Consider the following 26,113-nt stretch of genomic DNA (forward strand, 5'->3'; position numbering starts at 1 on the left):
TTTTTTGTAGAGAATTAAGTTTCCTACTTTTTATGATCTATGATATTTTTTGATCAGATGCGTAGTTCTCGAGATATATCAAGATATTTAAAAGTTCCGAAGCCGCACCAACATAATAGAGATACAGAAACACCGTGGCCCCTTTCTTTGAGATAACTCTGCACTATTGCGAGCTGTAAATGCCACTTCCAGCTTAGCTGTGCAGAAGAAGAACAACAAGAAGAAGAAATATCTCGAAATATGTCCGTCAGGCCCCTTCCCTTGAGATATATCTGCAAATATCTCGGAAACGAAGCGAGCTATGGCAAAATGTTAAGAGACCTTTTTTGTAGAGAATTAAGTTTCCTACTTTTTATGATCTATGATATTTTTTGATCAGATGCGTAGTTCTCGAGATATATCAAGATATTTAAAAGTTCCGAAGCCGCACCAACATAATAGAGATACAGAAACACCGTGGCCCCTTTCTTTGAGATAACTCTGCACTATTGCGAGCTGCAAATGCCACTTCCAGCTTAGCTGTGCAGAGGAAGAACAACAAGAAGAAGAAATATCTCGAAATATGTCCGTCAGGCCAGTTCCTTTGAGCTGAATCTGCAAATATCTCGGAAACAAAGCGAGCTATGGCAAAATGTTAAGAGACGTTTTTTATAGAGAATTATGTTTCCTACAATTTATGTTCTGTGATATTTTTTGATCAGAAGCGTAGTTTTCGAGATATATCGAGATATTTAAAAGTTCCGAAGCCGCACCAACATAATAGGGATACAGAAACACCGTGGCCCCTTTCTTTGAGATAACTCTGCACTAGTGCGAGCCGCAAATGCCACTTCCAGCTTAGCTGTGCAGAAGAAGAACAACAAGAAGAAGAAATATCTCGAAATATGTCGGTCAGGCCCCTTCCCTTGAGATATATCTGCAAATATCTCGGAAACGAAGCGAGCTATGGCAAAATGTTAAGAGACATTTTTGGAGAGGATTATGCTTCCTACAATTTATGTTCTATGATATTTTTTGATCAGAAGCGTAGTTTTCGAGATACATCGAGATATTTAAAAGTTCCGAAGCCGCACCAACATAATAGAGATACAGAAACACCGTGGCCCCTTTCTTTGAGATAACTCTGCACTAGTGCGAGCCGCAAATGCCACTTCCAGCTTAGCTGTGCAGAAGAAGAACAACAAGAAGAAGAAATATCTCGAAATATGTCGGTCAGGCCCCTTCCCTTGAGATATATCTGCAAATATCTCGGAAACGAAGCGAGCTATGGCAAAATGTTAAGAGACATTTTTGGAGAGAATTATGCTTCCTACAATTTATGTTCTATGATATTTTTTGATCAGAAGCGTAGTTTTCGAGATACATCGAGATATTTAAAAGTTCCGAAGCCGCACCAACATAATAGAGATACAGAAACACCGTGGCCCCTTTCTTTGAGATAACTCTGCACTAGTGCGAGCCGCAAATGCCACTTCCAGCTTAGCTGTGCAGAAGAAGAACAACAAGAAGAAGAAATATCTCGAAATATGTCGGTCAGGCCCCTTCCCTTGAGATATATCTGCAAATATCTCGGAAACGAAGCGAGCTATGGCAAAATGTTAAGAGACATTTTTGGAGAGAATTATGCTTCCTACAATTTATGTTCTATGATATTTTTTGATCAGAAGCGTAGTTTTCGAGATACATCGAGATATTTAAAAGTTCCGAAGCCGCACCAACATAATAGAGATACAGAAACACCGTGGCCCCTTTCTTTGAGATAACTCTGCACTAGTGCGAGCCGCAAATGCCAGTTCCAGCTTAGCTGTGCAGAAGAAGAACAACAAGAAGAAGAAATATCTCGAAATATGTCCGTCAGGCCCCTTCCCTTGAGATAAATCTGCAAATATCTCGGAAACGAAGCGAGCTATGGCAAAATGTTAAGAGACCTTTTTTGTAGAGAATTAAGTTTCCTACTTTTTATGTTGTATGATATTTTTTGATCAGATGCGTAGTTCTCGAGATATATCAAGATATTTAAAAGTTCCGAAGCCGCACCAACATAATAGAGGTACAGAAACACCGTGGCCCCTTTCTTTGAGATAACTCTGCACTATTGCGAGCTGCAAATGCCACTTCCAGCTTAGCTGTGCAGAGGAAGAACAACAAGAAGAAGAAATATCTCGAAATATGTCCGTCAGGCCAGTTCCTTTGAGCTGAATCTGCAAATATCTCGGAAACGAAGCGAGCTATGGCAAAATGTTAAGCGACCTTTTTTGTAGAAAATTAGGTTTCCTACTTTTTATGTTCTATGATATTTTTTGATCAGATGCGTAGTTCTCGAGATATATCAAGATATTTAAAAGTTCCGAAGCCGCACCAACATAATAGAGATACAGAAACACCGTGGCCCCTTTCTTTGAGATAACTCTGCACTATTGCGAGCTGCAAATGCCACTTTCAGCTTAGCTGTGCAGAAGAAGAACAACAAGAAGAAGAAATATCTCGAAATATGTCCGTCAGGCCCCTTCCCTTGAGATAAATCTGCAAATATCTCGGAAACGGAGAGAGCTATGGCAAAATGTTAAGAGACCTTTTTTGTAGAGAATTATGTTTCCTACAATTTATGTTCTACGATATTTTTTGTTCAGAAGCGTAGTTTTCGAGATATATCGAGATATTTAAAAGTTCCGAAGCCGCACCAACATAATAGAGATACAGAAACACCGTGGCCCCTTTCGTTGAGATAACTCTGCACTATTGCGAGCTGCAAATGCCACTTCCAGCTTAGCTGCGCAGAAGAAGAACAACAAGAAGAAGAAATATCTCGAAATATGTCCGTCAGGCCCCTTCCCTTGAGATATATCTGCAAATATCTCGGAAACGAAGCGAGCTATGGCAAAATGTTAAGAGACCTTTTTTGTAGAGAATTATGTTTCCTACAATTTATGTTCTATGATATTTTTTGATCAGATGCGTAGTTCTCGAGATATACCAAGATATTTAAAAGTTCCGAAGCCGCACCAACATAATAGAGATACAGAAACACCGTGGCCCCTTTCTTTGAGATAACTCTGCACTATTGCGAGCTGTAAATGCCACTTCCAGCTTAGCTGTGCTGAAGAAGAACAACAAGAAGAAGAAATATCTCGAAATATGTCCGTCAGGCCCCTTCCCTTGAGATAAATCTGCAAATATCTCGGAAACGAAGCGAGCTATGGCAAAATGTTAAGAGACCTTTTTTGTAGAGAATTAAGTTTCCTACTTTTTATGTTCTATGATATTTTTTGATCAGATGCGTAGTTCTCGAGATATATCAAGATATTTAAAAGTTCCGAAGCCGCACCAACATAGTAGAGATACAGAAACACCGTGGCCCCTTTCTTTGAGATAACTCTGCACTATTGCGAGCTGCAAATGCCACTTCCAGCTTAGCTGTGCAGAGGAAGAACAACAAGAAGAAGAAATATATCGAAATATGTCCGTCAGGCCAGTTCCTTTGAGCTGAATCTGCAAATATCTCGGAAACGAAGCGAGCTATGGCAAAATGTTAAGAGACGTTTTTTGTAGAGAATTATGTTTCCTACAATTTATGTTGTATGATATTTTTTGATCAGAAGCGTAGTTTTCGATATATATCGAGATATTTAAAAGTTCCGAAGCCGCACCAACATAATAGGGATACAGAATCACCGTGGCCCCTTTCTTTGAGATAACTCTGCACTAGTGCGACCCGCAAATGCCACTTCCAGCTTAGCTGTGCAGAAGAAGAACAACAAGAAGAAGAAATATCTCGAAATATGTCCGTCAGGCCAGTTCCTTTGAGCTGAATCTGCAAATATCTCGGAAACGAAGCGAGCTATGGCAAAATGTTAAGAGACGTTTTTTGAAGAGAATTATGTTTCCTACAATTTATGTTCTATGATATTTTTTGATCAGAAGCGTAGTTTTCGAGATATATCGAGATATTTAAAAGTTCCGAAGCCGCACCAACATAATAGGGATACAGAAACACCGTGGCCCCTTTCTTTGAGATAACTCTGCACTAGTGCGAGCCGCAAATGCCACTTCCAGCTTAGCTGTGCAGAAGAAGAACAACAAGAAGAAGAAATATCTCGAAATATGTCCGTCAGGCCCCTTCCCTTGAGATAAATCTGCAAATATCTCGGAAACGAAGCGAGCTATGGCAAAATGTTAAGAGACCTTTTCTGTAGAGAATTGAGTTTCCTACTTTTTATGTTCGATGATATTTTTTGATCAGATGCGTAGTTCTCGAGATATATCAAGATATTTAAAAGTTCCGAAGCTGCACCAACATAATAGAGGTACAGAAACACCGTGGCCTCTTTCTTTGAGATAACTCTGCACTATTGCGAGCTGCAAATGCCACTTCGAGCTTAGCTGTGCAGAAGAAGAACAACAAGAAGAAGAAATGTCTCGAAATATGTCCGTCAGACCCCTTCCCTTGAGATGAATCTGCAAATATCTCGGAAACGAAGCGAGCTATGGCAAAACGTTAAGAGACCTTTTTTGTAGAGAATAATATTTCCTACAATTTACGTTCTATGATATTTTTTGATCAGAAGCGTAGTTTTCGAGATATATCGAGATATTTAAAAGTTCCGATGACGCACCAACATAATAGAGATACAGAAACACCGTGGCCCCTTTCTTTGAGATAACTGTGCACCAGTGCGAGCCGCAAATGCCACTTCCAGCTTAGCTGTGCAGAAGAAGAACAACAAGAAGAAGAAATATCTCGAAATATGTCCGTCAGGCTCCTTCCCTTGAGATATATCTGCAAATATCTCGGAAACGAAGCGAGCTATGGCAAAATGTTAAGAGACCGTTTTTGTAGAGAATTATGTTTCCTACTTTTTGTGTTCTATGATATTTTTTGATCAGACGCGTAGTTCTCGAGATATATCAAGATATTTAAAAGTTCCGAAGCCGCACCAACATAATAGAGATACAGAAACACCGTGGCCCCTTTCTTTGAGATAACTCTGCACTATTGCGAGCTGCAAATGCCACTTCCAGCTTAGCTGTGCAGAAGAAGAACAACAAGAAGTAGAAATATCTCGAAATATGTCCGTCAGGCCCCTTCCCTTGAGATAAATCTGCAAATATCTCGGAAACGAAGAGAGCTATGGCAAAATGTTAAGAGACCTTTTTTGTAGAGAATTAAGTTTCCTACTTTTCATGTTCTATGATATTTTTTGATCAGATGCGTAGTTCTCGAGATATATCAAGATATTTAAAAGTTCCGAAGCCGCACCAACATAATAGAGATACAGAAACACCGTGGCCCCTTTCTTTGAGATAACTCTGCACTATTGCGAGATGTAAATGCCACTTCCAGCTTAGCTGTGCAGAAGAAGAACAACAAGAAGAAGAAATATCTCGAAATATGTCCGTCAGACCCCTTCCCTTGAGATGAATCTGCAAATATCTCGGAAACGAAGCGAGCTATGGCAAAACGTTAAGAGACCTTTTTTGTAGAGAATAATATTTCCTACAATTTACGTTCTATGATATTTTTTGATCAGAAGCGTAGTTTTCGAGATATATCGAGATATTTAAAAGTTCCGAAGACGCACCAACATAATAGAGATACAGAAACACCGTGGCCCCTTTCTTTGAGATAACTGTGCACCAGTGCGAGCCGCAAATGCCACTTCCAGCTTAGCTGTGCAGAAGAAGAACAACAAGAAGAAATATCTCGAAATATGTCCGACAGGCCCCTTCCCTTGAGATAAATCTGCAAATATCTCGGAAACGAAGCGAGCTATGGCGAAATGTTAAGAGACCTTTTTTGTAGAGAATTAAGTTTCCTACTTTTTATCTTCTATGATATTTTTTGGTCAGATGCGTAGTTCTCGAGATAGATCAAGATACTTAAAAGTTCCGAAGCCGCACCAACATAATAGAGATACAGAAACACCGTGGCCCCTCTCTTTGAGATAACTCTGCACTATTGCGAGCTGCAAATGCCACTTCCAGCTTAGCTGTGCAGAAGAAGAACAACAAGAAGAAGAAATATCTCGAAATCTGTCCGTCAGGCCAGTTCCTTTGAGCTGAATCTGCAAATATCTCGGAAACGAAGCGAGCTATGGCAAAATGTTAAGAGACGTTTTTTGTAGAGAATTATGTTTCCTACAATTTATGTTCTATGATATTTTTTGATCAGAAGCGTAGTTTTCGAGATATATCGAGATATTTAAAAGTTCCGAAGCCGCACCAACATAATAGGGATACAGAAACACCGTGGCCCCTTTCTCTGAGATAACTCTGCACTAGTGCGAGCCGCAAATGCCACTTCCAGCTTAGCTGTGCAGAAGAAGAACAACAAGAAGAAGAAATATCTCGAAATATGTCCGTCAGGCCACTTCCCTTGAGATAAATCTGAAAATATCTCGGAAACGAAGCGAGCTATGGCAAAATGTTAAGAGACGTTTTTTGTAGAGAATTATGTTTCCTACAATTTATGTTCTATGATATTTTTTGATCAGAAGCGTAGTTTTCGAGATATATCGAGATATTTAAAAGTTCCGAAGCCGCACCAACATAATAGAGATACAGAAACACCGTGGCCCCTTTCTTTGAGATAACTCTGCACTAGTGCGAGCCGCAAATGCCACTTCCAGCTTAGCTGTGCAGAAGAAGAGCAACAAGAAGAAGAAATATCTCGAAATATGTCCGACAGGCCCCTTCCCTTGAGATAAATCTGCAAATATCTCGAAAACGAAGCGAGCTATGGCGAAATGTTAAGAGACCTTTTTTGTAGAGAATTAAGTTTCCTACTTTTTATCTTCTATGATATTTTTTGGTCAGATGCGTAGTTCTCGAGATAGATCAAGATGCTTAAAAGTTCCGAAGCCGCACCAACATAATAGAGATACAGAAACACCGTGGCCCCTCTCCATGAGATAACTCTGCACTATTGCGAGCTGCAAATGCCACTTCCAGCTTAGCTGTGCAGAAGAAGAACAACAAGAAGAAGAAATATCTCGAAATATGTCCGTCAGGCCCCTGCCCTTGAGATAAATCTGCAAATATCTCGGAAACGAAGCGAGCTATGGCAAAATGTTTAGAGACCTTTTTTGTAGAGAATTATGTTTCCTACAATTTATGTTGTATGATATTTTTTGATCGGAAGCGTAGTTTTCGAGATATATCGAGATATTTAAAAGTTCCGAAGCCGCACCAACATAATAGAGATACAGAAACACCGTATCCCCTTTCTTTGGGATAACTCTGCACTATTGCGAGCTGCAAATGCCACTTCCAGCTTAGCTGTGCAGAAGAAGAACAACAAGAAGAAGAAATATCTCGAAATATGTCCGTCAGGCCCCTTCCCTTGAGATATATCTGCAAATATCTCGGAAACGAAGCGAGCTATGGTAAAATGTTAAGAGACCGTTTTTGTAGAGAATTATGTTTCCTACTTTTTATGTTCTATGATATTTTTTGATCAGACGCGTAGTTCTCGAGATATATCAAGATATTTAAAAGTTCCGAAGCCGCACCAACATAATAGAGATACAGAAACACCGTGGCCCCTTTCTTTGAGATAACTCTGCACTATTGCGAGCTGCAAATGCCACTTCCAGCTTAGCTGTGCAGAAGAAGAACAACAAGAAGTAGAAATATCTCGAAATATGTCCGTCAGGCCCCTTCCCTTGAGATAAATCTGCAAATATCTCGGAAACGAAGAGAGCTATGGCAAAATGTTAAGAGACCATTTTTGTAGAGAATTAAGTTTCCTACTTTTCATGTTCTATGATATTTTTTGATCAGATGCGTAGTTCTCGAGATATATCAAGATATTTAAAAGTTCCGAAGCCGCACCAACATAATAGAGATACAGAAACACCGTGGCCCCTTTCTTTGAGATAACTCTGCACTATTGCGAGATGTAAATGCCACTTCCAGCTTAGCTGTGCAGAAGAAGAACAACAAGAAGAAGAAATATCTCGAAATATGTCCGTCAGACCCCTTCCCTTGAGATGAATCTGCAAATATCTCGGAAACGAAGCGAGCTATGGCAAAACGTTAAGAGACCTTTTTTGTAGAGAATAATATTTCCTACAATTTACGTTCTATGATATTTTTTGATCAGAAGCGTAGTTTTCGAGATATATCGAGATATTTAAAAGTTCCGAAGACGCACCAACATAATAGAGATACAGAAACACCGTGGCCCCTTTCTTTGAGATAACTGTGCACCAGTGCAAGCCGCAAATGCCACTTCCAGCTTAGCTGTGCAGAAGAAGAACAACAAGAAGAAGAAATATCTCGAAATATGTCCGACAGGCCCCTTCCCTTGAGATAAATCTGCAAATATCTCGGAAACGAAGCGAGCTATGGCGAAATGTTAAGAGACCTTTTTTGTAGAGAATTAAGTTTCCTACTTTTTATCTTCTATGATATTTTTTGGTCAGATGCGTAGTTCTCGAGATAGATCAAGATACTTAAAAGTTCCGAAGCCGCACCAACATAATAGAGATACAGAAACACCGTGGCCCCTCTCTTTGAGATAACTCTGCACTATTGCGAGCTGCAAATGCCACTTCCAGCTTAGCTGTGCAGAAGAAGAACAACAAGAAGAAGAAATATCTCGAAATATGTCCGTCAGGCCCCTGCCCTTGAGATAAATCTGCAAATATCTCGGAAACGAAGCGAGCTATGGCAAAATGTTTAGAGACCTTTCTTGTAGAGAATTAAGTTTCCTACTTTTTATGTAGTATGATATTTTTTGATCAGATGCGTAGTTCTCGAGATATATCAAGATATTTAAAAGTTCCGAAGCCGCACCAACATAATAGAGATACAGAAACACCGTGGCCCCTTTCTTTGAGATAACTCTGCACTATTGCGCGCTGCAAATGCCACTTCCAGCTTAGCTGTGCAGAAGAAGAACAACAAGAAGAAGAAATATCTCGAAATATGTCCGTCAGGCCCCTTCCCTTGAGATAAATCTGCAAATATCTCGGAAACGAAGCGAGCTATGGGAAAATGTTTAGAGACCTTTTTTGTAGAGAATTATGTTTCCTACAATTTATGTTGTATGATATTTTTTGATCGGAAGCGTAGTTTATATCGAGATATTTAAAAGTTCCGAAGCCGCACCAACATAATAGAGATACAGAAACACCGTATCCCCTTTCTTTGGGATAACTCTGCACTATTGCGAGCTGCAAATGCCACTTCCAGCTTAGCTGTGCAGAAGAAGAACAACAAGAAGAAGAAATATCTCGAAATATGTCCGTCAGGCCCCTTCCCTTGAGATAAATCTGCAAATATCTCGGAAACGAAGCGAGCTATGGGAAAATGTTAAGAGACCTTTTTTGTAGAGAATTATGTTTCCTACAATTTATGTTCTATGATATTTTTTGATCAGAAGCGTAGTTTTCGAGATATATCGAGATATTTAAAAGTTCCGAAGCCGCACCAACATAATAGAGATACAGAAACACCGTGGCCCCTTTCTTTGAGATAACTCTGCACTAGTGCGAGCCGCAAATGCCACTTCCAGCTTAGCTGTGCAGAAGAAGAGCAACAAGAAGAAGAAATATCTCGCAATATGTCCGACAGGCCCCTTCCCTTGAGATAAATCTGCAAATATCTCGGAAACGAAGGGAGCTATGGCGAAATGTTAAGAGACCTTTTTTGTAGAGAATTAAGTTTCCTACTTTTTATGTTCTATGATATTTTTTGATCAGATGCGTAGTTCTCGAGATATATCAAGATATTTAAAAGTTCCGAAACCGCACCAACACAATAGAGATACAGAAACACCGTGGCCCCTTTCTTTGAGATAACTCTGCACTATTGCGAGCTGGAAATGCCACTTCCAGTTTAGCTGTGCAGAAGAAGAACAACAAGAAGAAGAAATATCTCGAAATATGTCCGTTAGGCCCCTTCCCTTGAGATAAATCTGCAAATATCTCGGAAACGAAGCGAGCTATGGCAAAATGTTAAGAGACCTTTTTTGTAGAGAATTAAGTTTCCTACTTTTTATGTTTTATGATATTTTTTGATCAGAAGCGTAGTTTTCGAGATATATCGAGATATTTAAAAGTTCCGAAGCCGCACCAACATAATAGAGACAGAAACACCGTGGCCCCTTTCTTTGAGATAACTCTGCACTAGTGCGAGCCGCAAATGCCACTTCCAGCTTAGCTGTGCAGAAGAAGAACAACAAGAAGAAGAAATATCTCGAAATATGTCCGTCAGGCCCCTTCCCTTGAGATAAATATGCAAATATCTCGGAAACGAAGCGAGCTATGGCAAAATGTTAAGAGACCTTTTTTGTAGAGAATTAAGTTTCCTACTTTTTATGATCTATGACATTTTTTGATCAGATGCGTAGTTCTCGAGATATATCAAGATATTTAAAAGTTCCGAAGCCGCACCAACATAATAGAGATACAGAAACACCGTGGCCCCTTTCTTTAAGATAACTCTGCACTATTGCGAGCTGCAAATGCCACTTCCAGCTTAGCTGTGCAGAGGAGGAACAACAAGAAGAAGAAATATCTCGAAATATGTCCGTCAGGCCAGTTCCTTTGAGCTGAATCTGCAAATATCTCGGAAACGAAGCGAGCTATGGCAAAATGTTAAGAGACCTTTTTTGTAGAGAATTATGTTTCCTACAATTTATGTTGCATGATATTTTTTGATCAGAAGCGTAGTTTTCGAGATATATCGAGATATTTAAAAGTTCCGAAGCCGCACCAACATAATAGAGATACAGAAACACCGTGTCCCCTTTCTTTGAGATAACTGTGCACCAGTGCGAGCCGCAAATGCCACTTCCAGCTTAGCTGTGCAGAAGAAGAACAACAAGAAGAAGAAATATCTCGAAATATGTCCGTCAGGCCCCTTCCCTTGAGATATATCTGCAAATATCTCGGAAACGAAGCGAGCTATGGCAAAATGTTAAGAGACCGTTTTTGTAGAGAATTATGTTTCCTACTTTTTATGTTCTATGATATTTTTTGATCAGACGCGTAGTTCTCGAGATATATCAAGATATTTAAAAGTTCCGAAGCCGCACCAACATAATAGAGATACAGAAACACCGTGGCCCCTTTCTTTGAGATAACTCTGCACTATTGCGAGCTGCAAATGCCACTTCCAGCTTAGCTGTGCAGAAGAAGAACAACAAGAAGTAGAAATATCTCGAAATATGTCCGTCAGGCCCCTTCCCTTGAGATAAATCTGCAAATATCTCGGAAACGAAGAGAGCTATTGCAAAATGTTAAGAGACCTTTTTTGTAGAGAATTAAGTTTCCTACTTTTCATGTTCTATGATATTTTTTGATCAGATGCGTAGTTCTCGAGATATATCAAGATATTTAAAAGTTCCGAAGCCGCACCAACATAATAGAGATACAGAAACACCGTGGCCCCTTTCTTTAAGATAACTCTGCACTATTGCGAGCTGCAAATGCCACTTCCAGCTTAGCTGTGCAGAGGAGGAACAACAAGAAGAAGAAATATCTCGAAATATGTCCGTCAGGCCAGTTCCTTTGAGCTGAATCTGCAAATATCTCGGAAACGAAGCGAGCTATGGCAAAATGTTAAGAGACCTTTTTTGTAGAGAATTATGTTTCCTACAATTTATGTTGTATGATATTTTTTGATCAGAAGCGTAGTTTTCGAGATATATCGAGATATTTAAAAGTTCCGAAGCCGCACCAACATAATAGAGATACAGAAACACCGTGGCCCCTTTCTTTGAGATAACTCTGCACTAGTGCGAGCCGCAAATGCCACTTCCAGCTTAGCTGTGCAGAAGAAGAACAACAAGAAGAAGAAATATCTCGAAATATGTCCGTCAGGCCCCTTCCCTTGAGATAAATATGCAAATATCTCGGAAACGAAGCGAGCTATGGCAAAATGTTAAGAGACCTTTTTTGTAGAGAATTAAGTTTCCTACTTTTTATGTTCTATGATATTTTTTGATCAGATGCGTAGTTCTCGAGATATATCAAGATATTTAAAAGTTCCGAAGCCGCACCAACATAATAGAGATACAGAAACACCGTGGCCCCTTTCTTTGAGATAACTCTGCACTATTGCGAGCTGCAAATGCCACTTCCAGCTTAGCTGTGCAGAGGAAGAACAACAAGAAGAAGAAATATCTCGAAATATGTCCGTCAGGCCAGTTCCTTTGAGCTGAATCTGCAAATATCTCGGAAACGAAGCGATCTATGGCAAAATGTAAAGAGACGTTTTTTGTAGAGAATTATGTTTCCTACAATTTATGTTCTATGATATTTTTTGATCAGAAGCGTAGTTTTCGAGATATATCGAGATATTTAAAAGTTCCGAAGCCGCACCAACATAATAGGGATACAGAAACACCGTGGCCCCTTTCTTTGAGATAACTCTGCACTAGTGCGAGCCGCAAATGCCACTTCCAGCTTAGCTGTGCAGAAGAAGAACAACAAGAAGAAGAAATATCTCGAAATATGTCCGTCAGGCCCCTTCCCTTGAGATAAATCTGCAAATATCTCGGAAACGAAGCGAGCTATGGCAAAATGTTAAGAGACCTTTTTTGTAGACAATTAAGTTTCCTACTTTTTATGTTCTATGATATTTTTTGATCAGATGCGTAGTTCTCGAGATATATCAAGATATTTAAAAGTTGCGAAGCCGCACCAACATAATAGGGATACAGAAACACCGTGGCCCCCTTCTCTGAGATAACTCTGCACTAGGGCGAGCCGCAAATGCCACTTCCAGCTTAGCTGTGCAGAAGAAGAACAACAAGAAGAAGAAATATCTCGAAATATGTCCGTCAGGCCCCTTCCCTTGAGATAAATCTGCAAATATCTCGGAAAGGAAGCGAGCTATGGCAAAATGTTAAGAGACCTTTTTTGTAGAGAATTATGTTTCCTACAATTTATGTTATATGATATTTTTTGATCAGAAGCGTAGTTTTCGAGATATATCGAGATATTTAATAGTTCCGAAGCCGCACCAACATAATAGAGATACAGAAACACCGTGGCCCATTTCGGTGAGATAACTCTGCACTAGTGCGAGCTGCAAATGCCACTTCCAGCTTAGCTGTGCAGAAGAAGAACAACAAGAAGAAGAAATATCTTGAAATATGTCCGTCAGGCCCCTTCCCTTGAGATAAATCTGCAAATATCTCGGAAACGAAGCGAGCTATGGCAAAATGTTAAGCGACCTTTTTTGTAGAGAATTAAGTTTCCTACTTTTTATGTTCTATGATATTTTTTGATCAGATGCGTAGTTCTCGAGATATATCAAGATATTTAAAAGTTCCGAAGCCGCACCAACATAATAGAGATACAGAAACACCGTGGCCCCTTTCTTTGAGATAACTCTGCACTATTGCGAGCTGCAAATGCCACTTCCAGCTTAGCTGTGCAGAGGAAGAACAACAAGAAGAAGAAATATCTCGAAATATGTCCGTCAGGCCAGTTCCTTTGAGCTGAATCTGCAAATATCTCGGAAACGAAGCGAGCTATGGCAAAATGTTAAGAGACGTTTTTTGTAGAGAATTATGTTTCCTACAATTTATGTTCTATGATATTTTTTGATCAGAAGCGTAGTTTTCGAGATATATCGAGATATTTAAAAGTTCCGAAGACGCACCAACATAATAGAGATACAGAAACACCGTGGCCCCTTTCTTTGAGATAACTGTGCACTAGTGCGAGCCGCAAATGCCACTTCCAGCTTAGCTGTGCAGAAGAAGAACAACAAGAAGAAGAAATATCTCGAAATATGTCCGTCAGGCCCCTTCCCTTGAGATAAATCTGCAAATATCTCGGAAACGAAGAGAGCTATGGCAAAATGTTAAGAGACCTTTTTTGTAGAGAATTAGGTTTCGTACTTTTTATGTTCTATGATATTTTTTGATCAGATGCGTAGTTCTCGAGATATATCAAGATATTTAAAAGTTCCGAAGCCGCACCAACATAATAGAGATACAGAAACACCGTGGCCCCTTTCTTTGAGATAACTCTGCACTAGTGCGAGCAGCAAATGCCACTTCCAGCTTAGCTGTGCAGAAGAAGAGCAGCAAGAAGAAGAAATATCTCGAAATATGTCCGACAGGCCCCTTCCCTTGAGATAAATCTGCAAATATCTCGGAAACGAAGCGAGCTATGGCGAAATGTTAAGAGACCTTTTTTGTAGAGAATTAAGCTTCCTACTATTTATCTTCTATGATATTTTTTGATCAGATGCGTAGTTCTCGAGATAGATCAAGATACTTAAAAGTTCCAAAGCCGCACCAACATAATAGAGATACAGAAACACCGTGGCCCCTTTCTTTGAGATAACTCTGCACTATTGCGAGCTGTAAATGCCACTTCCAGCTTAGCTGTGCAGAACAGGAACAACAAGAAGAAGAAATATCTCGAAATATGTCCGTCAGGCCCCTTTCCTTGAGATATATCTGCAAATATCTCGGAAACGAAGCGAGCTATGGCAAAATGATAAGAGACCTTTTTTGTAGAGAATTATGTTTCCTACAATTTATGTTCTATGATATTTTTTGATCAGAAGCGTAGTTTTCGAGATATATCGAGATATTTAAAAGTTCCGAAGCCGCACCAACATAATAGAGATACAGAAACACCGTGGCCCCTTTCTTTGAGATAACTCTGCACTAGTGCGAGCCGCAAATGCCACTTCCAGCTTAGCTGTGCAGAAGAAGAACAACAAGAAGAAGAAATATCTCGAAATATGTCCGTCAGGCCCCTTCCCTTGAGATAAATCTGCAAATATCTCGGAAACGAAGCGAGCTATGGCAAAATGTTAAGAGACCTTTTTTGTAGAGAATTAAGTTTCCTACTTTTTATGTTCTATGATATTTTTTGATCAGATGCGTAGTTCTCGAGATATATCAAGATATTTAAAAGTTCCGAAGCCGCACCAACATAATAGAGATACAGAAACACCGTGGCCCCTTTCTTTGAGATAACTCTGCACTAATGCGAGCTGCAAATGCCACTTCCAGCTTAGCTGTGCAGAGGAAGAACAACAAGAAGAAGAAATATCTCGAAATATGTCCGTCAGGCCCCTTCCCTTGAGATAAATCTGCAAATATCTCGGAAACGAAGCGAGCTATGGCAAAATGTTAAGAGACCTTTTTTGTAGAGAATTAAGTGTCCTACTTTTTATGTTGTATGATATTTTTCGATCAGAGGCGTAGTTCTCGAGATATATCAAGATATTTAAAAGTTCCGAAGCCGCACCAACATAATAGAGATACAGAAACACCGTGGCCCCTTTCTTTGAGATAACTCTGCACTATTGCGAGCTGTAAATGCCACTTCCAGCTTAGCTGTGCAGAAGAAGAACAACAAGAAGAAGAAATATCTCGAAATATGTCCGTCAGGCCCCTTCTCTTGAGATATATCTGCAAATATCTCGGAAACGAAGCGAGCTATGGCAAAATGTTAAGAGACCTTTTTTGTAGAGAATTAAGTTTCCTACTTTTTATGTTCTATGATATTTTTTGATCAGATGCGTAGTTCTCGAGATATATCAAGATATTTAAAAGTTCCGAAGCCGCACCAACATAATAGAGATACAGAAACACCGTGGCCCCTTTCTTTGAGATAACTCTGCACTATTGCGAGCTGCAAATGCCACTTCCAGCTTAGCTGTGCAGAGGAAGAACAACAAGAAGAAGAAATATCTCGAAATATGTCCGTCAGGCCAGTTCCTTTGAGCTGAATCTGCAAATATCTCGGAAACGAAGCGAGCTATGGCAAAATGTTAAGAGACGTTTTTTGTAGAGAATTATGTTTCCTACAATTTGTCTTCTATGATATTTTTTGATCAGAAGCGTAGTTTTCGAGATATATCGAGATATTTAAAAGTTCCGAAGCCGCACCAACATAATAGGGATACAGAAACACCGTGGCCCCTTTCTTTGAGATAACTCTGCACTAGTGCGAGTCGCAAATGCCACTTCCAGCTTAGCTGTGCAGAAGAACAACAAGAAGAAGAAATATCTCGAAATATGTCCGTCAGGCCCCTTCCCTTGAGATAAATCTGCAAATATCTCGGAAACGAAGCGAGCTATGGCAAAATGTTAAGAGACCTTTTTTGTAGAGAATTAGGTTTCCTACTTTTTATGTTCTATGATATTTTTTGATCAGATGCGTAGTTCTCGAGATATATCAAGATATTTAAAAGTTCCGAAGCCGCACCAACATAATAGAGATACAGAAACACCGTGGCCCCTTTCTTTGAGATAACTCTGCACTAGTGCGAGCCGCAAATGCCACTTCCAGCTTAGCTGTGCAGAAGAAGAGCAGCAAGAAGAAGAAATATCTCGAAATATGTCCGACAGGCCCCTTCCCTTGAGATAAATCTGCAAATATCTCGGAAACGAAGCGAGCTATGGCGAAATGTTAAGAGACCTTTTTTGTAGAGAATTAAGCTTCCTACTATTTATCTTCTATGATATTTTTTGATCAGATGCGTAGTTCTCGAGATAGATCAAGATACTTAAAAGTTCCAAAGCCGCACCAACATAATAGAGATACAGAAACACCGTGGCCCCTCTCTTTGAGATAACTCTGCACTATTGCGAGCTGCAAATGCCACTTCCAGCTTAGCTGTGCAGAAGAAGAACAACAAGAAGAAGAAATATCTCGAAATATGTCCGTCAGGCCCCTTCCCTTGAGATAAATCTGCAAATATCTCGGAAACGAAGCGAGCTATGGCAAAATGTTTAGAGACCTTTCTTGTAGAGAATTAAGTTTCCTACTTTTTATGTAGTATGATATTTTTTGATCAGATGCGTAGTTTTCGAGATATATCGAGATATTTAAAAGTTCCGAAGCCGCACCAACATAATAGGGATACAGAAACACCGTGGCCCCTTTCTTTGAGATAACTCTGCACTAGTGCGAGCCGCAAATGCCACTTCCAGCTTAGCTGTGCAGAAGAAGAACAACAAGAAGAAGAAATATCTCGAAATATGTCCGTCAGGCCCCTTCCCTTGAGATAAATATGCAAATATCTCGGAAACGAAGCGAGCTATGGCAAAATGTTAAGAGACCTTTTTTGTAGAGAATTAAGTTTCCTACTTTTTACGTTCTATAATATTTTTTGATGAGATGCGTAGTTCTCGAGATATATCAAGATATTTACAAAGTTCCGAAGCCGCACCAACATAATAGAGATACAGAAACACCGTGGCCCCTTTCTTTGAGATAACTCTGCACTATTGCGAGCTGCAAATGCCACTTCCAGCTTAGCTGTGCAGAGGAAGAACAACAAGAAGAAGAAATATGTCGAAATATGTCCGTCAGGCCAGTTCCTTTGAGCTGAATCTGCAAATATCTCGGAAACGAAGCGAGCTATGGCAAAATGTTAAGAGACGTTTTTTGTAGAGAATTATGTTTCCTACAATTTATGTTCTATGATATTTTTTGATCAGAAGCGTAGTTTTCGAGATATATCGAGATATTTAAAAGTTCCGAAGACGCACCAACATAATAGAGATACAGAAACACCGTGGCCCCTTTCTTTGAGATAACTGTGCACCAGTGCGAGCCGCAAATGCCACTTTCAGCTTAGCTGTGCAGAAGAAGAACAACAAGAAGAAGAAATATCTCGAAATATGTCCGTCAGGCCCCTTCCCTTGAGATATATCTGCAAATATCTCGGAAACGAAGCGAGCTATGGCAAAATGTTAAGAGACCGTTTTTGTAGAGAATTATGTTTCCTACTTTTTATGTTCTATGATATTTTTTGATCAGACGCGTAGTTCTCGAGATATATCAAGATATTTAAAAGTTCCGAAGCCGCACCAACATAATAGAGATACAGAAACACCGTGGCCCCTTTCTTTGAGATAACTCTGCACTATTGCGAGCTGGAAATGCCACTTCCAGTTTAGCTGTGCAGAAGAAGAACAACAAGAAGAAGAAATATCTCGAAATATGTCCGTTAGGCCCCTTCCCTTCAGATAAATCTGCAAATATCTCGGAAACGAAGCGAGCTATGGCAAAATGTTTAGAGACCTTTCTTGTAGAGAATTAAGTTTCCTACTTTTTATGTAGTATGATATTTTTTGATCAGATGCGTAGTTTTCGAGATATATCGAGATATTTAAAAGTTCCGAAGCCGCACCAACATAATAGGGATACAGAAACACCGTGGCCCCTTTCTTTGAGATAACTCTGCACTAGTGCGAGCCGCAAATGCCACTTCCAGCTTAGCTGTGCAGAAGAAGAACAACAAGAAGAAGAAATATCTCGAAATATGTCCGTCAGGCCCCTTCCCTTGAGATAAATATGCAAATATCTCGGAAACGAAGCGAGCTATGGCAAAATGTTAAGAGACCGTTTTTGTAGAGAATTAAGTTTCCTACTTTTCATGTTCTATGGTATTTTTTGATCAGATGCGTAGTTCTCGAGATATATCAAGATATTTAAAAGTTCCGAAGCCGCACCAACATAATAGAGATACAGAAACACCGTGGCCCCTTTCTTTGAGATAACTCTGCACTATTGCGAGCTGTAAATGCCACTTCCAGCTTAGCTGTGCAGAACAGGAACAACAAGAAGAAGAAATATCTCGAAATATGTCCGTCAGGCCCCTTTCCTTGAGATATATCTGCAAATATCTCGGAAACGAAGCGAGCTATGGCAAAATGATAAGAGACCTTTTTTGTAGAGAATTATGTTTCCTACAATTTATGTTCTATGATATTTTTTGATCAGAAGCGTAGTTTTCGAGATATATCGAGATATTTAAAAGTTCCGAAGCCGCACCAACATAATAGAGATACAGAAACACCGTGGCCCCTTTCTTTGAGATAACTCTGCACTAGTGCGAGCCGCAAATGCCACTTCCAGCTTAGCTGTGCAGAAGAAGAACAACAAGAAGAAGAAATATCTCGAAATATGTCCGTCAGGCCCCTTCCCTTGAGATAAATCTGCAAATATCTCGGAAACGAAGCGAGCTATGGCAAAATGTTAAGAGACCTTTTTTGTAGAGAATTAAGTTTCCTACTTTTTATGTTCTATGATATTTTTTGATCAGATGCGTAGTTCTCGAGATATATCAAGATATTTAAAAGTTCCGAAACCGCACCAACATAATAGAGATACAGAAACACCGTGGCCCCTTTCTTTGAGATAACTCTGCACTATTGCGAGCGGGAAATGCCACTTCCAGTTTAGCTGTGCAGAAGAAGAACAACAAGAAGAAGAAATATCTCGAAATATGTCCGTTAGGCCCCTTCCCTTGAGATAAATCTGCAAATATCTCGGAAACGAAGCGAGCTATGGCAAAATGTTAAGAGACCTTTTTTGTAGAGAATTAAGTTTCCTACTTTTTATGTTCTATGATATTTTTTGATCAGAAGCGTAGTTTTCGAGATATATCGAGATATTTAAAAGTTCCGAAACCGCACCAACATAATAGAGATACAGAAACACCGTGGCCCCTTTCTTTGAGATAACTCTGCACTAGTGCGAGCCGCAAATGCCACTTCCAGCTTAGCTGTACAGAAGAAGAACAACAAGAAGAGGAAATATCTCGAAATACGTCCGTCAGGCCCCTTCCCTTGAGATAAATCTGCAAATATCTCGGAAACGAAGCGAGCTATGGCAAAATGTTTAGAGACCTTTCTTGTAGAGAATTAAGTTTCCTACTTTTTATGTAGTATGATATTTTTTGATCAGATGCGTAGTTTTCGAGATATATCGAGATATTTAAAAGTTCCGAAGCCGCACCAACATAATAGGGATACAGAAACACCGTGGCCCCTTTCTTTGAGATAACTCTGCACTAGTGCGAGCCGCAAATGCCACTTCCAGCTTAGCTGTGCAGAAGAAGAACAACAAGAAGAAGAAATATCTCGAAATATGTCCGTCAGGCCCCTTCCCTTGAGATAAATATGCAAATATCTCGGAAACGAAGCGAGCTATGGCAAAATGTTCAGAGACCTTTTTTGTAGAGAATTAAGTTTCCTACTTTTTATGTTCTATAATATTTTTTGATGAGATGCGTAGTTCTCGAGATATATCAAGATATTTAAAAGTTCCGAAGCCGCACCAACATAATAGAGATACAGAAACACCGTGGCCCCTTTCTTTGAGATAACTGTGCACCAGTGCGAGCCGCAAATGCCACTTTCAGCTTAGCTGTGCAGAAGAAGAACAACAAGAAGAAGAAATATCTCGAAATATGTCCGTCAGGCCCCTTCCCTTGAGATATATCTGCAAATATCTCGGAAACGAAGCGAGCTATGGCAAAATGTTAAGAGACCGTTTTTGTAGAGAATTATGTTTCCTGCTTTTTATGTTCTATGATATTTTTTGATCAGACGCGTAGTTCTCGAGATATATCAAGATATTTAAAAGTTCCGAAGCCGCACCAACATAATAGAGATACAGAAACACCGTGGCCCCTTTCTTTGAGATAACTCTGCACTATTGCGAGCTGCAAATGCCACTTCCAGCTTAGCTGTGCAGAAGAAGAACAACAAGAAGAAGAAATATCTCGAAATATGTCCGTCAGGCCCCTTCCCTTGAGATAAATCTGCAAATATCGCGGAAACGAAGAGAGCTATGGCAAAATGTTAAGAGACCTTTTTTGTAGAGAATTAAGTTTCCTACTTTTCATGTTCTATGGTATTTTTTGATCAGATGCGTAGTTCTCGAGATATATCAAGATATTTAAAAGTTCCGAAGCCGCACCAACATAATAGAGATACAGAAACACCGTGGCCCCTTTCTTTGAGATAACTCTGCACTATTGCGAGCTGTAAATGCCACTTCCAGCTTAGCTGTGCAGAACAGGAACAACAAGAAGAAGAAATATCTCGAAATATGTCCGTCAGGCCCCTTTCCTTGAGATATATCTGCAAATATCTCGGAAACGAAGCGAGCTATGGCAAAATGATAAGAGACCTTTTTTGTAGAGAATTATGTTTCCTACAATTTATGTTCTATGATATTTTTTGATCAGAAGCGTAGTTTTCGAGATATATCGAGATATTTAAAAGTTCCGAAGCCGCACCAACATAATAGAGATACAGAAACACCGTGGCCCCTTTCTTTGAGATAACTCTGCACTAGTGCGAGCCGCAAATGCCACTTCCAGCTTAGCTGTGCAGAAGAAGAACAACAAGAAGAAGAAATATCTCGAAATATGTCCGTCAGGCCCCTTCCCTTGAGATAAATCTGCAAATATCTCGGAAACGAAGCGAGCTATGGCAAAATGTTAAGAGACCTTTTTTGTAGAGAATTAAGTTTCCTACTTTTTATGTTCTATGATATTTTTTGATCAGATGCGTAGTTCTCGAGATATATCAAGATATTTAAAAGTTCCGAAGCCGCACCAACATAATAGAGATACAGAAACACCGTGGCCCCTTTCTTTGAGATAACTCTGCACTAATGCGAGCTGCAAATGCCACTTCCAGCTTAGCTGTGCAGAGGAAGAACAACAAGAAGAAGAAATATCTCGAAATATGTCCGTCAGGCCCCTTCCCTTGAGATAAATCTGCAAATATCTCGGAAACGAAGCGAGCTATGGCAAAATGTTAAGAGACCTTTTTTGTAGAGAATTAAGTGTCCTACTTTTTTCGATCAGAGGCGTAGTTCTCGAGATATATCAAGATATTTAAAAGTTCCGAAGCCGCACCAACATAATAGAGATACAGAAACACCGTGGCCCCTTTCTTTGAGATAACTCTGCACTATTGCGAGCTGTAAATGCCACTTCCAGCTTAGCTGTGCAGAAGAAGAACAACAAGAAGAAGAAATATCTCGAAATATGTCCGTCAGGCCCCTTCTCTTGAGATATATCTGCAAATATCTCGGAAACGAAGCGAGCTATGGCAAAATGTTAAGAGACCTTTTTTGTAGAGAATTAAGTTTCCTACTTTTTATGTTCTATGATATTTTTTGATCAGATGCGTAGTTCTCGAGATATATCAAGATATTTAAAAGTTCCGAAGCCGCACCAACATAATAGAGATACAGAAACACCGTGGCCCCTTTCTTTGAGATAACTCTGCACTATTGCGAGCTGCAAATGCCACTTCCAGCTTAGCTGTGCAGAGGAAGAACAACAAGAAGAAGAAATATCTCGAAATATGTCCGTCAGGCCAGTTCCTTTGAGCTGAATCTGCAAATATCTCGGAAACGAAGCGAGCTATGGCAAAATGTTAAGAGACGTTTTTTGTAGAGAATTATGTTTCCTACAATTTGTCTTCTATGATATTTTTTGATCAGAAGCGTAGTTTTCGAGATATATCGAGATATTTAAAAGTTCCGAAGCCGCACCAACATAATAGGGATACAGAAACACCGTGGCCCCTTTCTTTGAGATAACTCTGCACTAGTGCGAGTCGCAAATGCCACTTCCAGCTTAGCTGTGCAGAAGAAGAACAACAAGAAGAAGAAATATCTCGAAATATGTCCGTCAGGCCCCTTCCCTTGAGATAAATCTGCAAATATCTCGGAAACGAAGCGAGCTATGGCAAAATGTTAAGAGACCTTTTTTGTAGAGAATTAGGTTTCCTACTTTTTATGTTCTATGATATTTTTTGATCAGATGCGTAGTTCTCGAGATATATCAAGATATTTAAAAGTTCCGAAGCCGCACCAACATAATAGAGATACAGAAACACCGTGGCCCCTTTCTTTGAGATAACTCTGCACTAGTGCGAGCCGCAAATGCCACTTCCAGCTTAGCTGTGCAGAAGAAGAGCAGCAAGAAGAAGAAATATCTCGAAATATGTCCGACAGGCCCCTTCCCTTGAGATAAATCTGCAAATATCTCGGAAACGAAGCGAGCTATGGCGAAATGTTAAGAGACCTTTTTTGTAGAGAATTAAGCTTCCTACTATTTATCTTCTATGATATTTTTTGATCAGATGCGTAGTTCTCGAGATAGATCAAGATACTTAAAAGTTCCAAAGCCGCACCAACATAATAGAGATACAGAAACACCGTGGCCCCTCTCTTTGAGATAACTCTGCACTATTGCGAGCTGCAAATGCCACTTCCAGCTTAGCTGTGCAGAAGAAGAACAACAAGAAGAAGAAATATCTCGAAATATGTCCGTCAGGCCCCTTCCCTTGAGATAAATCTGCAAATATCTCGGAAACGAAGCGAGCTATGGCAAAATGTTTAGAGACCTTTCTTGTAGAGAATTAAGTTTCCTACTTTTTATGTAGTATGATATTTTTTGATCAGATGCGTAGTTTTCGAGATATATCGAGATATTTAAAAGTTCCGAAGCCGCACCAACATAATAGGGATACAGAAACACCGTGGCCCCTTTCTTTGAGATAACTCTGCACTAGTGCGAGCCGCAAATGCCACTTCCAGCTTAGCTGTGCAGAAGAAGAACAACAAGAAGAAGAAATATCTCGAAATATGTCCGTCAGGCCCCTTCCCTTGAGATAAATATGCAAATATCTCGGAAACGAAGCGAGCTATGGCAAAATGTTAAGAGACCTTTTTTGTAGAGAATTAAGTTTCCTACTTTTTACGTTCTATAATATTTTTTGATGAGATGCGTAGTTCTCGAGATATATCAAGATATTTACAAAGTTCCGAAGCCGCACCAACATAATAGAGATACAGAAACACCGTGGCCCCTTTCTTTGAGATAACTCTGCACTATTGCGAGCTGCAAATGCCACTTCCAGCTTAGCTGTGCAGAGGAAGAACAACAAGAAGAAGAAATATGTCGAAATATGTCCGTCAGGCCAGTTCCTTTGAGCTGAATCTGCAAATATCTCGGAAACGAAGCGAGCTATGGCAAAATGTTAAGAGACGTTTTTTGTAGAGAATTATGTTTCCTACAATTTATGTTCTATGATATTTTTTGATCAGAAGCGTAGTTTTCGAGATATATCGAGATATTTAAAAGTTCCGAAGACGCACCAACATAATAGAGATACAGAAACACCGTGGCCCCTTTCTTTGAGATAACTGTGCACCAGTGCGAGCCGCAAATGCCACTTTCAGCTTAGCTGTGCAGAAGAAGAACAACAAGAAGAAGAAATATCTCGAAATATGTCCGTCAGGCCCCTTCCCTTGAGATATATCTGCAAATATCTCGGAAACGAAGCGAGCTATGGCAAAATGTTAAGAGACCGTTTTTGTAGAGAATTATGTTTCCTACTTTTTATGTTCTATGATATTTTTTGATCAGACGCGTAGTTCTCGAGATATATCAAGATATTTAAAAGTTCCGAAGCCGCACCAACATAATAGAGATACAGAAACACCGTGGCCCCTTTCTTTGAGATAACTCTGCACTAGTGCGAGCCGCAAATGCCACTTCCAGCTTAGCTGTGCAGAAGAAGAGCAGCAAGAAGAAGAAATATCTCGAAATATGTCCGACAGGCCCCTTCCCTTGAGATAAATCTGCAAATATCTCGGAAACGAAGCGAGCTATGGCGAAATGTTAAGAGACCTTTTTTGTAGAGAATTAAGCTTCCTACTATTTATCTTCTATGATATTTTTTGATCAGATGCGTAGTTCTCGAGATAGATCAAGATACTTAAAAGTTCCAAAGCCGCACCAACATAATAGAGATACAGAAACACCGTGGCCCCTCTCTTTGAGATAACTCTGCACTATTGCGAGCTGCAAATGCCACTTCCAGCTTAGCTGTGCAGAAGAAGAACAACAAGAAGAAGAAATATCTCGAAATATGTCCGTCAGGCCCCTTCCCTTGAGATAAATCTGCAAATATCTCGGAAACGAAGCGAGCTATGGCAAAATGTTTAGAGACCTTTCTTGTAGAGAATTAAGTTTCCTACTTTTTATGTAGTATGATATTTTTTGATCAGATGCGTAGTTTTCGAGATATATCGAGATATTTAAAAGTTCCGAAGCCGCACCAACATAATAGGGATACAGAAACACCGTGGCCCCTTTCTTTGAGATAACTCTGCACTAGTGCGAGCCGCAAATGCCACTTCCAGCTTAGCTGTGCAGAAGAAGAACAACAAGAAGAAGAAATATCTCGAAATATGTCCGTCAGGCCCCTTCCCTTGAGATAAATATGCAAATATCTCGGAAACGAAGCGAGCTATGGCAAAATGTTAAGAGACCTTTTTTGTAGAGAATTAAGTTTCCTACTTTTTACGTTCTATAATATTTTTTGATGAGATGCGTAGTTCTCGAGATATATCAAGATATTTACAAAGTTCCGAAGCCGCACCAACATAATAGAGATACAGAAACACCGTGGCCCCTTTCTTTGAGATAACTCTGCACTATTGCGAGCTGCAAATGCCACTTCCAGCTTAGCTGTGCAGAGGAAGAACAACAAGAAGAAGAAATATGTCGAAATATGTCCGTCAGGCCAGTTCCTTTGAGCTGAATCTGCAAATATCTCGGAAACGAAGCGAGCTATGGCAAAATGTTAAGAGACGTTTTTTGTAGAGAATTATGTTTCCTACAATTTATGTTCTATGATATTTTTTGATCAGAAGCGTAGTTTTCGAGATATATCGAGATATTTAAAAGTTCCGAAGACGCACCAACATAATAGAGATACAGAAACACCGTGGCCCCTTTCTTTGAGATAACTGTGCACCAGTGCGAGCCGCAAATGCCACTTTCAGCTTAGCTGTGCAGAAGAAGAACAACAAGAAGAAGAAATATCTCGAAATATGTCCGTCAGGCCCCTTCCCTTGAGATATATCTGCAAATATCTCGGAAACGAAGCGAGCTATGGCAAAATGTTAAGAGACCGTTTTTGTAGAGAATTATGTTTCCTACTTTTTATGTTCTATGATATTTTTTGATCAGACGCGTAGTTCTCGAAATATATCAAGATATTTAAAAGTTCCGAAGCCGCACCAACATAATAGAGATACAGAAACACCGTGGCCCCTTTCTTTGAGATAACTCTGCACTAATGCGAGCTGCAAATGCCACTTCCAGCTTAGCTGTGCAGAGGAAGAACAACAAGAAGAAGAAATATCTCGAAATATGTCCGTCAGGCCCCTTCCCTTGAGATAAATCTGCAAATATCTCGGAAACGAAGCGAGCTATGGCAAAATGTTAAGAGACCTTTTTTGTAGAGAATTAAGTGTCCTACTTTTTTCGATCAGAGGCGTAGTTCTCGAGATATATC

This window comes from Osmia lignaria, unplaced genomic scaffold (genome assembly GCF_051020975.1).
Source record: "Osmia lignaria lignaria isolate PbOS001 unplaced genomic scaffold, iyOsmLign1 scaffold0006, whole genome shotgun sequence".
NCBI classification, from domain to species: Eukaryota; Metazoa; Arthropoda; class Insecta; order Hymenoptera; family Megachilidae; genus Osmia; species Osmia lignaria.